This window comes from Festucalex cinctus, chromosome 11 (assembly GCF_051991245.1).
Source record: "Festucalex cinctus isolate MCC-2025b chromosome 11, RoL_Fcin_1.0, whole genome shotgun sequence".
In the NCBI taxonomy this organism is placed as follows: domain Eukaryota; kingdom Metazoa; phylum Chordata; class Actinopteri; order Syngnathiformes; family Syngnathidae; genus Festucalex; species Festucalex cinctus.
The window spans coordinates 4,082,344-4,101,561 of record NC_135421.1 but is presented as its reverse complement, the minus strand read 5'-3'; the positions used below and the strand labels follow the sequence as shown (position 1 = coordinate 4,101,561).

Here is a 19,218-nt window from a genome sequence, read left to right as displayed (position 1 = left end):
CAGCTGGCTCTCAACGCGGAGGAGCAGGGGGTCGACTCAGAGTCCCTCCCGGATGACCGAGCTTCTCACCCTATCTCTAAGCAGGGTTCCCGCGGGGTCTTACAAACTCTTAAAAAAAAAAAAAAAAAAAAAAAAAAAAAAAAAAAGTCTTAAAAAGTCTAAAATTCAGAAAGTTAAATTTTAGGTCTAAAATGTCTTAAAAACAGCCATATTTTTATCCTAGGTCTAAAATTAAATTTACCCAAGTCTAAAATTCTTTCATCCGCTCCTTACATTCCGAGAAGAGTCTGCTCTGTAGAAAGAAAAAGAAAGAACACAAAAAATGTGCATGTTGCGTTGTTTCTGTTATTTGCGTGCTCAAAGTGAAGGAGACATTTGAGGGGGTGCGTTTTCATTGTAGTTCAATGTAGTTCGAGCGGGCGGGAGCTAAGGTACGTGGAACGGTGCAAGTGAGATGTGGCGGGGGCTTGTTTTGCCGCGAGATACGACAACAGGAGGGGCAGGAATTATCGTTGTTGCTTTCTGCGGACATCCCGAGCTCAACATGTCAAGCTCACACTACCAGGACAAAAACAAACAGGCAGGGTGGTGAACGACGAACTTGCGGCACGGGATAGTGTGTGCGCGCGTGTCACAGCGAGTGTCAACAGACAGTAGCAGAAGCCGGTTCCGTACATCTCGGTATTTCCCTTGGCTATCGAGTCCTCTCGGTGCACTTGTATGTCCCGGTGTTGGTACTGCGCGCGACTCAAAACAATAACTCCCGTGACGATCCAATGCATGGATTCAAACTTCACACAGGTATGTCCCACAGCCAACACACCAGCTAAGATAAAAGCATATCGCAAGCGTTTTTTGTTTTTTTTTCCCCTGTCAATGTACACAACTAGCATGACAAGCAGATAGAACTGAGACGTGCCCGCAATGACGTCATCAAACTCAAAATGAACCACAGTAAAAAAAAAAGAAAAACAAATAAAAAAAAACAGCAGTGATTCCATGGTCATCATCGTGTCTCAGATTAAAAAAAGACGTCATACATTAACCAAAAATAAATGTCATGGCAAAAGAAAAACAAAAATTGTTGATTAAAAAGGCAATATTTTTTGGATATATTAAGTGGTTAAAATGTGTTTGATTTATTTATTGTGGCTTCATATTTCTTTTGGCTGAACGGTAGGTTTATTTCATGTCTCAAATTTTTATGTTTCTGAAATACTTCACACTGTGCACATATTGTTTGTGTCTTTTTAAAGCCTTTTGCTTTCCTGATCCTTATTTTGAAAAGAAAAAAAAACTAACTATTATAACTGTCAATAACGACTAATAAATATTTAAACTGATACATTTTTCAGTCATATCGCCCAGCCCTTTGTTGCGGTCTATTTAAATAATTGATTCAATATATGAAAATATAGAAGACATTTTTGTTGTTGTTTTTTAACACGTTTGAAGATACCGTAAAGATTTGTGGTGTTTTAAGATTAACGTCTACAAGCAACAAATGTCACTATAAGTTTTGAATTGAATATTTAAATGAATCGTATGTTTTGATAGTCACTGCTGTTGCAGGCAAAACTCGTGTTCCAATCAAATATTTTGCAAATGTATCGAGTTGCGTATGCCTAAGGTCTACACCTCCACAAAAAAATGGTGCGACCAAATCCTGTGCTGTGCGAGCAACTAAAAATGTTACTCGCACCAGTGCTATTTGTGGAAAAGTTAGTGTAGAGCCCTGCAAGTTGACATGGTTTTGAGAAACAAATATGTGACACCCCCCCCATGACTAAAAAAGTTTTAATTGAGCAATTCACACAAAAACGTTGAATACTTTGCATTTCAATCCCAAACAGGTGTACATGTTGCTGATAAGTTAGGTCAGAGGTTTGAGCACTTGCTTAACACATTGGAAGATGTGTGTTCAAGCCCGCACTTGGGCAACTCTTTGGTACAAATACAATATTGAATACTAATCATTGAGATGATTTCACATCCATTACTTTTCCATTACCATCACATTTATGCTAAGCGATATAAATTGAAACCAACTGAAATTAATCAGGATATTAAATGGTAAATGCACGTGTCCCTATTCGGCTTGCATTCAGCATCAGATTTTGTTTAGTTTATTCATTTTTTCCTTTCGGACACATTACAGCTTACATCAATCACATCACATCATTTGCAACATTGACATCCGAAAGGAGGGCTGACGGGTAGAAGCCGAAGCTTATTCGAGACCCGTCCCCATCGACCCATTACTATACACATCAATCATATACATTATTTAGAATAGTCATTACTTTTTATCGTTATCCATCCCATACTATCCCAGACACTGCTCGCTCAGTTCATCTTGAATGTCCATGTGTAGATTGTGGCTAGTCCCAGTCATTTGGAACTGGTGAGTCGGTCCCCAGACGCCACCAGCAGGCCCACCCCGCCAGGCGAGCAGCCAAGGCAAGCGCAATTCTTCTCTTTCACCAGTAGCGTCTTCGCTGACCTCGGATCAGCTTTCACACATGTTGTGCTTTCCAGAAGAGTAGATCGGCTTGCATTCTGCCCATTGCAATTCAAGCGATTTCAGCCTCGATTCTGGTCAGGTAGCACCACTGGTTGCTAGCATGTTGTAGATCTGATGACTCCTGTGCGCTGCCCAGCCTAGCTCACCCAGCAGAGCGGTCCACACCAGCCGCATTCCAGGAACCAGACCACCAACCCCATTTTGCGTATTGACAGCAGTTTCATTGTAGCCACAATACAGCCTTATCATGTAGCCTTGACTGTTACAACAAATTCGAGCCAGACAATATTTAGATTCAAACGGGAACAGCAATACATGTTATCAATGCAGGTGTATAAACAAGAGTTAGCCTTGGCAAAGTCAGCAAGTAATCATATACAACTCCAGCTTTGGGTAATTAGTGATGTTGTTGTTGTTGTGATATTGTGAATTACTGTTGTCTCTCAAGCGCTGCCAATTCCTCAGCTCCTTTCACGATTTGTGTTTTTAGTTGACCAGAGTTATCTTTAGTTTGAATCAAAATTCGGCAGTCTTTTGTCCACGTGCTTTCGATAAGTCCATTCTTTCTCATTTGTCGTGCCTTTTTGGCGATGTCAGCATTTCGTTTGGTGAGATTTTCGTTGATGTAGACATGTTTCCCACGAAGCTTGTGACGGTCTCTCAGAAGAGCAATCTTTTTCTTTCTGTCAACAAGCCTGATCAGAACTGCCGGTGGTCGTGTCCCTCCAGTTGGAAGCGAAAAGCACATCTGAATGTGCGCAGGATCAACAGTTAATCCCAAATCTCTGAGTTGAAGTGTCACTTGCTGTTCCACAGTCTCGTTCCCTGAAGATTGGTCAGAATCTTCCGTGCTTGTGCTAGCCACAGCTCTCGAAGGGCCACGGCGCGGCTTGATCTCGATACCTGTGACTATCACATCGTTGATACGACGATTTTGTTCCAAATCATCCACTTTTTGTTCCAAGGCAACAATGCGTCGATCTTTTTCCTGTGTCTCTGTCTTCAATTGCTGTATTTCCTGAAGAAGTGGCTCAATGCTCTTCTTCATTTCAAGTAATTCGGTAACCATTACACTGAGTTTTTTAAGAGATATTTTTAAGATTTTATCTCCTCATTCTTGTCAGCTCTTTTTCCGCCAGGCATTCTGCAACAATGTAGTTAAAAATCCCAAAGCAAAAATCAACAAGTAGTTAGATTCACGAGCGAGTGCAGGAGCAAGTACAGATGCATCCTTCCTTAACAGATGCGTCCTTGAATTGAACGATTACTGATTACGATTACAGATTACTCATCATTACTGACACCTATCTGCAGATACAGCCCACTGCATAATAGTGGTGGGCGGATCGATCCAAATATCGATATTATTGATACCTCGACAGTATCGATACTGGATCGATACTGGCACTAGTTTCAGTTTGGCTCACCTGTGTAGTAGATTGCATGAACACATACAGTATTGTACTCAAAAAATATTCTTTTGTTTGTTTTGCTTTATATTTGTTGTTGTTAACTACAATTACATAAAATGTCACAATTATTTAACTACAAGTTACTACTTATTACTAGTAATACTACTACTGTTCTACTACTGTTATACGACTACTACTACTATTATTACTAGTAATTAATAGGTAATTGCTTAATGTAATTTTCAGTTTCTTTGTTCCCTTCATTAGCATTCAGCTATTAGCATTAAGCTTAGCATTCAGCTATTAGCATTCAGCTTTCAGCATTCCCACGCAATTTCTCAAGAAATTGCACTGAGTCTAGTTTATTATTCTAAAGTCTGTTTGGTCCAAAATGAGCTTACATATTTTTTTATTGTGTGAAGGCTGGAGGCCTTCACACATATGTTATTCATTCTTTCTTTCTTTCTTTCTTTCTTCTTCTTCTTCTTCTTCTTCTTCTTCTTCTTCTTCTTCTTCTTCTTCTTCTTCTTCTTCTTCTTCTTCTTCTTCTTCTTCTTCTTCTTCTTCTTCTTCTTCTTCTTCTTCTTCTTCTTCTTCTTCTTCTTCTTCTTCCGCCGCCGCCGCCGCCGCCCACTTTTTTGACGTGTAACTACTACACATATGTAGCGATAATTGGGTCGTCTTTTAGACGAATTAATAATCTGGACGTTACAGAGGTAAATTGTATTTACCTCGATAACCTCTAGGGGCACCACTTTGGCTTTGCTTTGGGTTAACAGGAGCAAACAACGACCAAAATCCTTTCTTCATCAGTCATTTATAATCTAAAGTCCCCACACTCGATATTCAGTGGTTCGTTGTACTAACAAAAGAATAATAATCCACTCGGAAACACAGATGACTTAGGCAGAATAGAGTTAATAAAACATACATTTATTCACGATTGCTACACGACAGAATCAAAACACTGCCTAACTAACTATCCTACCGTCAGGAGAAAAGAAATCAAATAAAGCTAATCAAAATTGGGAAAGAATGCGAACGAATAAGGAAACAGGAAAAAGAGAAGTTTAACTTGCCAGGTCTGTGATATGTTTCAAATGTAAGTTGCACACAGCGGTATGCCGAATTGGAGAAAATCAAATGTGCACTTACGAGTTGGATACTGCGTAGAACGAGCAGAAACGGGAGGTCTTTGGAAAAGGGGGAAAATAGTCAATGTTCGTTCAAAAAGGCAAGAAAAATCAAAAAGGGGCTATTCCACAGGTGAGCAAGGGAGCCGCCTGGGGGCTGACGTAGTTGCGCGGTTCGTCCCTTGATTGGTCGGCGAGATGTTGCTCCGGCGGTTAGTTCTGCCGGACGGCTGTCCGACTCCAGGTGTTGGAGCTCGGTTCGCGGCGTGCCTGCGTACGGGGAAGGCCCGCAGTTGGAGGTGCGCTTGCACAGCGGCGGGGCGCCACCGAATAGCAGGTGAGATGCTTAGGTGCACAACCTTGAGTCCGGGGGTACGTTGCAAGTGTAACCCGGGGCCGCGGAGCTCGCTGCTGGCGGACAGTCACCGATGGTGAAGAAGAAAAAAAAAGGGAAAACAAAGAAAAAGGGAGTAAAAGAGTCTCTTTGGGGTCAGCGTTGCAGTTTGCACCTGCTTTGGCGTGGCGTGGAGCGAGCATCGGCTCTCGTGGCAATGGTTGCTGCCAGGAACAAAAGGGGGCCACGTGTTTGACAAGTTTCTTGGGAAAAAGAGTCAGTGGGCAAGCTGGGCCACTTGCAGGTGAAGAGGCATCGGGGGAAGAGAGATCGGAAGAAGAGCGAGAGAGAGATCCTCTCGTCTTTTTAAAGTCTATGGGCGCGGCTCCAGGAGGGGGTGGCAAACCCTTCTGTTCGCTCACGCAGACTTAAAAAAAAAAATCAAATTATTAAAGGGATTAATAATTTGGCATTAAATTTGGTCAGTCTGGCAAATCAGTTTTCCCACACAACCCGTTTAACACACATCGTAATTAATGCATCATAAACTAATTTGTGAGGTCGTTCTTGAGCCTAATCTGACTGAACTGAAAGATAATGATTACCTTTCATTCCTTATGGAGTACAAATGAAATAGGACGTTCATACACACAAAGACATCACATGAATCATTCGTAGTTCAGTTGTCTGTCAAGAATTATCATGGTATCAATGTGTAAAATGCGGTTACTTGTATGAATTGTCACTAAGGATAGTTCCAAGTTTCACCAATTGACGGTGCTGTTGCTCCATCTAGGCATTCCAGGAGTGCCCCCTGGAGGGGTGCCGCCAGAGAGTCCCCCCTGGTTGATAAGAAAGGTCATAAACATTTCTTTGATCAGTCGTTTGTATATTCTAATTCATTGAAGGCTTTTTCTCGGGTTCCGGGATGTCGGGGCCCGAATAGACTCCTTCGGCAGACGCATAAATTCCTTTGTCACTTGGTCAGTGGCTTCAAAAGAGCTTTGTTGGTGGTTGAGTGACCACCTGCAGAGCTAACCAAGCTTAGATCCTGTCTGAGCTGTGGAATGTTTATGCGACTGCAGAGAGTTTGCTTTAGAAGAAGCAAGCTAAAAAAAAAAAATAGAGGGTGGCCTGGGCCACAGGCCATAGTTGTTACACATAATTCATCCGATTTTCGTCATTCCAATTGTAACATATTCCAAATATTCACGTCATGCTTGGGTGCATTTTGTTTATTCCAAATATTTACGTGTTACCCACAATTCCCGATTTTGTACCCGATTTTTCCCCATTGACTTCTATTGGGAGATTTTACATTTCACATTTATTCCCACTTTTTTCATTCGATTCACTTCATTCCAACTTCAATATATTCCAGTAATTTTCGCCATGACCTCTTCCAGCTTTTTCAGTTCCAAAATTCACAATTTCCGATTTCGTAGCCGATTATTCCCACATTCTACATTTTCCATTTACTTCCACATCATTCATCCGATTGACTTCATTCCAACTTCAATATATTCCAGTAATTCACACCATGAGCTCTTCCAGCGTTTCATTTCCAAAATTCATAATTTCCGATTTCGTAGCCGATTTTTCCGACATTCTACATTTTCCATTTACTTCCACATCATTCATCCGATTTACTTCATTCGAAGTTCAATATATTCCAGTAATTCACGCCATGAGCTCTTCCAGCTTTTCAGTTCCAAAATTTACAATTTCCTATTTCATAGCCGATTATTCCCACATTCTACATTTTCCGTTTATTTCCACATTATTCATCCGATTTACTTCAGTCCAACGTCAATGTATTCCAGTAATTCACGCCATGAGCTATTCCAGCTTTTCAGTTCCAAAATTTACAATTTCCGATTTCATAGCCGATTATTCCCACATTCTACATTTTCCGTTTATTTCCACATTATTCATACAATTTACTTCATTCCAACTTCAATATATTCCAGTAATTCACGCCATGAGCTCTTCCAGCGTTTCAGTTCAAAATTTCACAATTTCCGATTTCGTAGGCGATTATTCCCACATTCTACATTTTCCATTTACTTCTACATTATTCATCCGATTCACTTCATTCCAACCAATATTTTCCACCAATTCAAGCCATGAGCTCTTTTACCACACATGGCGGCCATTTTCCAACTTTACCATGCACGGCGGCCATTCTAGACAAATGATGAGATATGCCCAGGATTCTCGCCAACCTGGCCCCCCGGGGCGGCGGCCATCTTGGCCAATTGATTAGGTACGCCTGGGTTTCTTGCCATGATATGCCCCGACCTGAAAAGGAAGTGACCTGATATCAACAGGAAGTGACCTAGAAGTCAGCTGTTTTCTACAGGAAGTGACTCAATTTCAACATGAAGTGACCTAATTTCAACAGGAAGTAACCTAAAATCAACAGGAAGCGACACGATTTCAATAGAAAGTGACCCGGTTTCAACAGGAAGTGACCTAAAATTAACAGGAAGTGACCTCATATCAATAGGAAGTGACCTAAAATCAACAGGAAGTGACCCAATTTCAACAGGAAGTGACCCGGTTTCAACAGGAAGTGACCTGAAATCAACAGGAAGTGAGCATGCTAGTGCTAAGTTAGCATGCTAATACTAATTTAGCATGCTAATGCTAGCTTAGCATACTCATGCTAATGTTAGCTTAGCATGTTCATGCTAATGTTAGCTTAGCATGCTCATGCTAATGTTAGCTTAGCATGCTAATGCTAAGTTAGCATGTTAATGCTAGCTTCACATTCTAAAGCTAATGCTAATGTTAGCTTAGCACGCTAATACCAATGCTAAGCTAGCATGCTAATGCTAAGTTAGCGTGTTAGTGCTAATGTTAGCTTAGCATGCTAATGCTACCTTAGCATGCTAATGCTAAGTCAACATGCTAATGCTAATGTTAAGTTTCCATGCTAATGCTAATGTTACCTTATCATGCTAATGCTAAGTTAGCATTCTAATGCTGTTCGCATTCTAATGCTAAGTTAGCATTCTAATGCTAATGCTAGTTTACTATTCTAATGCTAATGCTAGCTTAGCATGCTAATACTAGATTAGAATGATAATGCTACATTAGCATGCTAATGTTAGCTTAGCATGCTAATGCTAAGGTTAGCATGCTAATGCTAATGGTAAGTTAGCATGCTAATGCTAATGGTAAGTTTGCATGCTAATGTTAGCATGCTAATGCTACCTTAGCATGCTATTGCTAAGTCAACATGTTAATGCTAATGTTAAGTTTGCATGCTAATGCTAATGGTAGCTTAGCATGCTAATGCTAAGTTGCCATTCTAATGCTAATGCTAGCTTACATTCTAATGCTAATGCTAGCTTAGCATGCTAATGCTAGCTTAGCATGCTAATACTAGATTAGAATGATAATGCTACATTAGCATGCTAATGTTAGCTTAGCATGCGAATGCTAGCTTAGTATACTAATGCATGCTAATGCTACTGCTAAGTTAGCATGCTAATGCTAGCTTAGTATACTAATGCAAATGTCACCTGATTTCAACAGAGTGACTATTACTCCATTGCTTAAATTTGCCACTCCTTACGCTATTGCTACTCGATTCTACCCTCCTTACTTCATTGCTTACTTAATTCTCACTTTACTCCATTGCTTACCCGATTACTTGCTACTTCCTCCATTTCTTACTTGATTTCTTCCTTGTTTTCTTGTTTCTTGCTGATTTATTTTGCTATTTTTCTTCCTTCAACTGCTTCTAGATTTCTGGATGAATTCAAACCATTCCAACTTCAGCATGTTAAGCTCATTCCATGTCATTCAGTATCATTCAACATCATTCAATATCATTCAATATCATTCAACATGATTCCAAATCATTCCACAGGTATTCATTCAGCTCTCCAGCCTTCACACGCCATTTAGTTCTTCTTCTTCTTCTTCTTCTTCTTCTTCTTCTTCTTCTTCTTCTTCTTCTTCTTATTCCGCCCATTTTTTTGACGTGTAACTACTTCCACATAATTCATCTGATTTTCGTCATTCCAATTTTAACATATTCCAAATATTCATGACATGCTTGGGTGCATTTTGTTTATTCCAAATATTCCCCGTTTATCCATAATTTCCGATTTCGTACCCGATTTTTTCCCCGTTATTCTTAATGGAAGAGTCTACATTTCACATTTACTTCCACCTTTTTCATTCGATTAACTTCATTCCAGTTTCAATATTTTCCAGTAATTCACACCATGAGCTCTTCCAGCTTTTCAGTTCCAAAATTCACAATTTCCGATTTCGTAGCCGATTATTCCCACATTCTACATTTTGGAGATTCTACATTTCATATTTACTTCCACATTATTCATCCGATTCACTTCATTCCAACTTCAGTACATTCCAGTATTTCATGCTATGAGCGATTCCTGCTTTTCAGTTCCAAAATTTACAATTTTCGATTTCGTAGCCGATTATTCCCACATTATACATTTTCCATTTACTTCCACATTATTCATCCAATTTACTTCATTCCAACTTCAATATATTCCAGTAATTCAGGCCGTGAGCTCTTCCAGCTTTTCAGTTCCAAAATTCACAATTTCCGATTTCTTAGCCGATTATTCCCACATTCTACACTTTCTATTTACTTCCACATTATTCATACGATTTACTTCATTCCAACTTCAGTACGTTCCAGTATTTCATGTTATGAGCTATTCCAGCTTTTCCATTTCAAAATTCACAATTTCCGATTTCATAACCGATTATTCACACATTATACATTTTCCATTTACTTCCACATTATTCATCCGATTTACTTCATTCCAACTTCAATATATATTCCAGTAATTCACGCCATGAGCTCTTCCAGCCTCTCAGTTCCAAATTCACAATTTCCGATTGCGTAGTCGATTATTCCCACATTCTATATTTTCCATTTACTTCCACATTATTCATCGGATTTACTTCATTCCAACTTCAATATATTCCAGTAATTCACACCATGAGCTCTTCCAGATTTTCAGTTCCAAAATTCACAATTCCCGATTTAGTTGTCGATTATTCCCACATTCTACATTTTCCATTTACTTCCACATTATTCATCTGATTTACTTCATTCCAACTTCAGTACATTCCAGTAATTCATGGTATGAGCTATTCCAGCTTTTCAGTTCCAAAATTCACAATTTCCGATTTCGTAGCCGATTATTCCCACATTCAACACTTTCTATTTAATTCAACATTATTCATCGTTTTTACTTCATTCTAACTTCAGTACATTCCAGTATTTCATGCTATGAGCTATTCCAGCTTTTCAGTTCCAAAATTCACAATTTCCAATTTCATAGCCGATTATTCCCACATTCTACACTTTCTATTTAATTCAACATTATTCATCCTATTTACTTCATTCCAACTTCAGTACATTCCAGTATTTCATGCTATGAGCTATTCCAGCTTTTCAGTTCCAAAATACACAATTTCCAATTTCATAGCCGATTATTCCCACATTCCACAAAGTGAATTTTGGGGGAAGAAATTGTTCGCTTTATGCACAAATCACGTACCGAAACCGAACCAAAACCGTGGCCCAAAAACAGAGGTACGGACCGTACCGTGGGCTACCTGTACCGTTGCACCCCTAGTATATATGTATATGTATATATGTGTGTGTATATATATATATATATATATATATATATATATATATATATATATATATATATATATATATATATATATATATATATATATATATATATATATATATATATATATATATATATAAGACAGTTGGAAGAGAGGACATGGCATAAAGAAAGAGAATAATTGGGTTCAAATTAATCATTAGAATATGGTGGTCTGTAATGCTTGCTACATTTTGGCCACAGTCTTTTGCTATTTTAAATATGGTCACCAGTCGTATATCCGAATTACAATGTCTATATACCTTAGCAATGGTGCAGCTGTGTACGTTCCAACATGATTCCAATCAGTGGGGGAAGACGTGCGCGGGGGAGGCCGCCACGGACACCTCCTTCTCAGGCGTACACTGCTTGCAGGGAACCGGAGACATTGTCAGTCTGCACCAGGCGCGGAGGATGTCATACTTCAGAAACTGTATTTCTGTTGGCTTGGTGCAGCAAGAATCTCGCATGTTTCCAAAACCCGTAAATGTATTTTAGCGAGTGAAGTCCTGCGCGGGTGGGTGATGTCATTACGCTGGTACACGTATAATGTTGCGTTCAAGTGCGCCATAGAAAATAGTTAACTCTTCCACTCCCGCACAGTCGAAACTTTCAAAGACTTGCTTCAGAACCGAAACATGGTACCGTTTGATTTTATGTGAATCGGTGCTCAGAAGTACTGAACCAGATCGGTCCATACCACATAAAGTACCGTCTAAGGTACCCATCCCTACCAGCCACCCTGCAGAGGAAACTCATTTCGACCTCTTGTATCCGGGATCTTGTTCTTTCGGTCATGACCCAAAGCTCGTGACCATAGGTGAGGGCAGAAACGTAGATTGACCGGTAAATCGAGAGCTTCAGCTTTCTACACCGATCCACCTGTCGATCTCCCACTCATTCCTGACCTCACTCATGAACAAGACCCCAAGATACTTGCACTCCTCCACTTGGGGTCGGATCTCATCCCCGACCCGGAGAGGGCACCCCACCCTTTTTTGACTGAGGACCATGGTCTCGGATTTGGTGGTGCTGATCTTCATCACAACCGCTTCACAATCTGCTACGAACCGTTCCAGTGAGAGTTGGAGATTACAGCCAACAGCACCAAATCATCTGCAAAAAGCAGAGATGTAATGTTGAGGCCACCAAACCGGACCCCTCAACACCTCGGCTACACCTAGAAATTCTGTCCATAAAAGTTATGAAAAGAATCGGTGATTGGTGACTGAAAACTAATTTTCCAGTATTTGTTTCCTGTATCAGGCTGTATGTCAAAGAATAAAATTGAAAATATCTCTGGCATATTATTCCCTGATTTTATTTATTTACTTTTTATAGCCGATTCAGTAAAAAAAAAAAAAAAAACAATACCTGAGTCAGCGCCATTATCCAGTCACGTGATCGCGATGATGTATGAGTGCGTAAACAACAGCCACCTTCGTTCATTTTAATGTGAGTTTGCTAAAGTAATGGGCAAGAAAAATGCCGTCTAATATCGCCAAATACTGTGCCAATTGTGATCAGCGTAGTAATCCTCAGCATGTCAGGTTTCATGTCCTTCCTTGGGGATGTTGTGGCTCCTCCTAATGTAGGGGTAAGCACGCTGAGCACAACAAAATGTTGGCCGGATGGTTACCGTCCAGGTTAGGGATCGTCCACAAATGACACACTCCATGGTGACGCATGTAAATGATAACTTGAGTCTCACATATGTCACCCTGTAACACGCAGCATCCAACTTTCACTTGCTATGGCTGAATGCGTCCTCATCATCGGCCTGTTTCACCTTCACTTTCGGCTGGACTCAAATCTTCGGCGAGTCCATCATGGCTGTACGTTTTTTGAATAAGTGTTTTGTTGCTATAGGGCGTAATTCCCTCTCATGTCTGCCGAGGGACGCAATAATTTCTCATGTCTTTGTAGTCATTCATGCATGCGTGTTTACAGCATAAAATGATGACGTGACTGAGATAGTCAAGCTAACGGCAGTATGACAGTACACGAAACCAAATTTCAAAATAAACCTTACCTTACCGAGTAATATATGTAGATCAATGCATTGTAGCGCTTTTATTTTGAAGTTGTTACCGGAAGCGTGTCATCGCTTGATACTAGTGACTGACGACGTGCTCAACTATAGACCCCTTCAAAGTTTGTAAACAATGTGACGCAATTTAAAGGGCGGGGCTTAGCTGGAGGCAAAAACACCTCAGTGGCGTGTGGTTCTAACTCCGGTCAGCATATTTTCACAGAAAGTTCACATCGGAAAGGACGCGGAAAACGGCTATTTGAGTTAATATGTGAGTAAACTGACTCCCCACGACCGTGAATGTTACTTTAAAAAGTTAACTCTGACTGATGGGCTGACATTTACTGACCCCTACGCACTCAAGCACTGGATAGATGATTTAAGGGGACTACCCACCGTGCAATGGCCGGACATTTAAATCTACCTTATAGAAAAACTGAGCGTTTATACTAAAGATAAACTGAAGGCCTATAAATCATTAGATGTCTACAACTAACTACATCTTGAATGGACATGTTCAAAATTTAGAATATAACAACTTGAGCGAGGACATTTGTGTCATGCGGTCGCAAGTGCTGCCAAGTCAACGACAGGGACAGAAGACGAGGCTATACGAGGCATGTACCGTATTTTCCGCACTATAAGGCGCACCTTCAATGAATGACATATTTTAAAACTTTTTCCATATACAGTGATACCTCGGTTTACGAACTTAATTGGTTCCCAGAGAGTGTGTGTAAACCGAAAAGTTCGTCTTCCGAACATTTATTTCCCATAAGAAACCATTAAAATGAGAATAATCCGTTCCCAGGTCCCTATAAAACATAATTTTCGACTAAATAAGCCTTAAAACTACACAAAAATATACCTTATTTTTTTTATTTATTTTTATTGTTTTTTTATTGTATTGTAATTAAAGAAATAAATTGTACTGTATAATAAAGTCGTTTTATTTTACTTTGTGATGGTAGTTCTTAAGGATAGTAGCAATGGTAGACTTACTTCATTCGCGAGCGTTTCACCGCGTAGTGTTTATGGAACGGTTGTCGCTCATTCGCACTTTCGTGCTCACCGGAGCGGAGGAGGTGTGTCCCTTGGTGACAAGGAAGTGGAGGACTTTAGCGAGTCAACAAGTGGGCACCGTCAACTACTTTCACCTCTTTCCTGGGACTAAACAGCCGTGGCACGATTTTCTCCTTTTTTGAGGTACGTGATGGCACTTTCGCTTTTTTTAGTGGCACGAACTCCATTGACTACAATGCAAACGCGCCGCCGAATCGCCGTCCCTCGCTGGTAAGCATTAGGCTTAACACTAGCCTGTGGTGGGGTCTTTTTCGGTCCCATAATAGCAAAAGTACACTCAAAATGTCTATCAAACACAAACCGCGTCCGCACTAAAAGAAAGGGGGTGACGAACTGGGACGCCGTGAGCGTGCGTCAGCTTCTTGTGGCCGCCACCGTGATGCTGTTCGACCGCGTGGTTTGGTTTGTCCGCCGAAAAGTAGTTCGTCAGCCGAGACTAAATTTTCGCAAATTTAATGTTCGTGAGGCGAAAAGTTCGTGAGCGGAAGCGTTCATGAGCCGAGGTATCACTGTATAAGGCGCACCGCATTATAAGGCGCACCTTTAATGAATGACATGTTCTAAAACTTTTTCCATATATAGGGCGCACCGCATTATAAGGCGCACCTTCAATGAATGACATATTTTAAAACTTTTTCCATATATAAGGCGCACCGCATTATAAGGTGCACCTTCAATGAATGACATATTTTAAAACTTTTTCCAAATATAAGGCGCTACAGTAGAGGCTGGGTTTACGTTATGCATCCATTAGATGGTGCTGCGCTAAAAATGTCAACAAAACAGTCAGATAGGTCAGTCAAACTTTATTAATAGAATACAAACCAGATTTCTGACAACTCCATTAACTCCCAAAATGAATAAACAGCCGTTTTATTATTTTCTCTGAGGTAAAGTATTAGTATTAGCCAGCGATCCAAGATGGCGGGATCTTCTGCCGATCGTGCAGGGTCACCGATATTGTATTGACAGCGAGACCTGTTGCGGCTCAATATTAATCCATATATAAGACGCACTGGATTATAAGGCACATGGTCAGTTTTTGAAAAAATTGAAGGCTTTTAGGTGCGCCTTATAGTGTGGAAAATATGGTACCTCTCTTACAAAAATTTGACAAGAAGTTATCGGAACCATTGCGGGGGCTTTCGCCTCAACAAAACTGAAACATAACGCTAACGTTTGTTTGTTAGCGGTTAGCATTCGCGCATGTAGCATGTAAACACGGACTTTTTGTAAGTCTGTGCATGTAAATAGAATCCCAAAAATAATGACTAACTTAAGTAATTTCAATCACAACTAATTCTAGCCCATATAATTGTCCAGGCTGAATCTGATAGGTATGATATGAAGTGTGCGCTGCAAACACGAGCATTGTTGATGATAGCCTCAGCCCGGTCCTTTCGCCTAATCGCATTTAACCACAGCCGTCTGCGATTACTTGACTGGCAGAGAGGCTGGGATGCGATAGAATTTTAAGATTTTGTTGGTGCTTTTACGGTTCTGGCAACCAAAAACACAACAAGACGACATTTTCTACAGACAACCAGCGTTGTTTACTTCTAGCTGCACTTCCGTTGCCTGCAGCGGCAAGTTGTTATTGCCTCCGGTCAACACCCCGACGTGTGTAGGCCATGAAGGGGTCCATTCGGAGTTTGGGAACAACAGCAATATAAATGCGCCAAACTGTTGGGACAGAGCCAGTAACATCTGGAGAGAAATTTGTGTCTTTATTTTCAATCAAACAAAAAAGCGATTTGCAATAAAAAAAAATAAATAAATTTCAATCGAACAAAAAGGGATTTGCAATAAAAAAATTAAATCGAACAAAAAGGGGGTTTGCAACCTCAAATAAATTTCAATAAAACAAAAAAGGATTAAAAAAAAATAATATTTGCAAACAAACAAAACATTCAAACAAAATTAATGGATTTATATTAAAATGAAAACTTTTGCAAGCAAGGTTTTTGGTTTTGTTTGCAACTCCTGACTTTTGGTTGCAAATCTGTTTTTTGATTGTGAATCTGACCGTGACACTGACAGACTCGTGCATCTGGCAAAAAATGCTCTTTGAAAAATTTTCTCCTAGATCTCCTGACCTCACAGTTTGTGATTTTTTTATTTATTTTTTAGGGCCCGAGCAGTGACCGCTGCGAGGTCCCTCTTGTTTTTGTAAGAAATCTTCTTCTTTTTCTTCTTCTTCTTCTTCTTCTTCTTCTTCTTCTTCTTCTTCTTCTCCGTAAACGATCGGATTTTTGAGGACCTAAACATTTACGAAAACTAACCAAACTTTGCACTCATCAGGCCCGGCGAAAAATTTGGTATTATGAACTTGTCATAGCAATGCGACTCTATAGCGCCCCCTAGCGTAGAAAAATAAAAACCAATCCCGGCCCGTTTGACCTATAGCTACGAAAATTGGCAGGCACGTGTAGCACCCCGAGACGCACAAAAATGTCTATTGGGACCATGTAGGTAAAATGTACAGGAAATGAGCTATGAATTTTTTTATGTCCAATTTTGGCCTATTTTGGCACATTCACTGTGGTCATGCTTTTTCCCCCTTTGCAAATATTTTTCATCCAATTGACTTCAAACTTGCTATGTATCATCTCAAGACCTGAGACAACAACTGGGAAAAAAAATCTTGAAACTATATGACGGGCGCGGGGCATCAAAAATTGCCTTTCAAATTTCATTTGTCGAGAAAGACAAAATGCTTAATAACTCCCATGTACAAGCTCCAAAAAATCTCAAACTTCTCATGCAACTTAATAGTCACGGCCTGAAAACATCTATATAATAAAATTCAGTTATACATTTAGCGCCACCAAGTGGCGACAATAAATGTCATACTTTACGTTTTTAGCTACTGTGCCAAGCTCGTTGAAGGGATCCAATTAAAAATTGGTCTGAAAAGTCTTAACATGTTGATCATGCCCCACACCGAATATTGTAACTTTTCACTGGAAATTTTTCGTGGCAATAAAAGCTGCTTTAACTTGACCCAGATGATCCTATCTTCTCAAAATTTCACACATTTGATGAGGTCCAGCCCTAAGACATCTCCGAACTTATATTTCATCTTACTGATAGCGCCACCTACTGGCAATTTTTTTCTTACGATTTTTCTTCAATGTTTTTCTCCAACCACATTAACTGCACCTACCTCATATTTGCTCAGATGAGGGTTTCGGCCTTCATGATGTCACAACATGGAGTTTGTGAGTTTTCGTGAATCGCTATGGGCGTGGCTAAGCGCTGTTCACCAAGAAAACAACGGCAATTTTGAGGGCCTAAACCGGCAGAGAAACACATGAAACTTGGCACACACATCTGGCCTGGCAAAATGAGCGAAGTCTTATCGTGGATTATGCTATTTTTACAAAAATTACTCAATAGCGCCCCCTAGAAATTTTTAACGACGCAGTCCCAGTTGTATGTTTAAGCAAGATCTACGAAAATTTTTAGGTGTATGAGGGAGCCCTACAAAAAAAGTCTCTTGGACCCATATGCTAAAATGAACAGGAAGTGAGCTACGAATTTTTGAATGTCCAATTTTTGACGATTTTTGCACATTTACAGGCGGCATACTTTTGCCCACTTCTACACGTTTCATCCGACTGAGTTAAGACTTGACCAGGACCATGTCAAGACCTGAGCCAACGACAGGGGGAAAAATCTTGACTTTTCGAAATACTATATGATGAGGGCGGGGCATCACATTTTGTGTTTCGCAATGAAAAAGGATGTGCTTAATAATTGCCCCGTACATGCTCCAAAAAAATCCCAACTTGACATGTATGTTTATAGTCAAGGCCTGAAGCTATCGCTATGACAACATTCAGTTATATATGCAGCGGCACCTAGCGCTTTAGGCATGAAAAAAAAATCCCCCTTATGGTATTTTTTCAAAAATTGTAAACACGTTTCGCAATGAAAAAGGATATGCTTAATAACTCCCCGGTACATGCTCCAAAAAATCCCAAACTTGACATGTATGTTTATAGTCAAGGCCTGAAGCTATCTCTATGACAACATTCAGTTATATATGCAGCGCCACCTAGCCCTTGAGGCATGAAAAAAAAATACCCCACTTACGGTATTTTTACAAAAATTGTAAACTCATTCTCAGTGTGATAACTAAGTCATTTATGAATATTCTTTTACTTTCCACCACTCAAAATGTTCACTGGCATCAGACCTATCCAAACATATGTATTTTTTTATATAGTTTTATTTATGTTTGATAGCCTCTATGGACATTAAAAGCCATATCGTGAATGAAGGATATGCTTAATAACTCCCCGGTACATGCTCCAAAAAATCTCAAACTTGACATGTATATTTATAGTCAAGGCCTGAAGGTATCTCTCTGACAAAATTCAGTTTTAAATACAGCGCCACCTAGTCCTTGAGGCATTAATAAAAAATTATTATTTTTTAAATCCCCACTTACGGTATTTTGTACAAAATTTGTAAACTCATTGTAAGTGTGATAACTAAGTCATTTATGAATATTCTTTTACTTTCCATCACTCAAAATGTTCACTGGCATCAGACCGATCCAAACATATGTATTTTTTTATTTTGTTTTATTTATTTTTGATAGCCTCTCTGGACAATGAAAGCAACATTGTGCAATGCGTACGAGCGATGATGTGTGTATACCTACTTTTACAAAAAATACCAATCAGGGCAACTCATTGCCGAAAAATAAAAAAGGACGCTGATTTTTTGCAGATCTTAACAATCACCAAAACCCTTTGAGCTTGACACACTCATCACACCTGGCAAAAAATAAATAAAGAATCCACATGCATAGGTTTATCGTGCCATTTTCAAAGAAATTCTGCTTCCAACGTGCAAGTACGTGGCCCGGGCTGCGAGGGCCCTTTATAGCTGCTCGCAGCTCTAGTTTTCTCTGGGGGTTTGTTAAAGATGCCTGGAAAACTTAGAACATCGAATAACAACATGAATTCAATTGATGCCGATGTGCTTCAATGTGTCGTTTTTTTTTTTTTT

At 39.8% G+C, this 19,218-nt stretch overlaps 1 protein-coding gene across 4 annotated transcripts in view; it reads left to right on the top strand.

The window, feature by feature from the left end:
- LOC144030571 (homeobox protein PKNOX1-like) overlaps nt 1-19,218 on the top strand; it is a 248,430-nt gene that overhangs the window by 216,793 nt on the left and 12,419 nt on the right. The window lies entirely within an intron of this gene.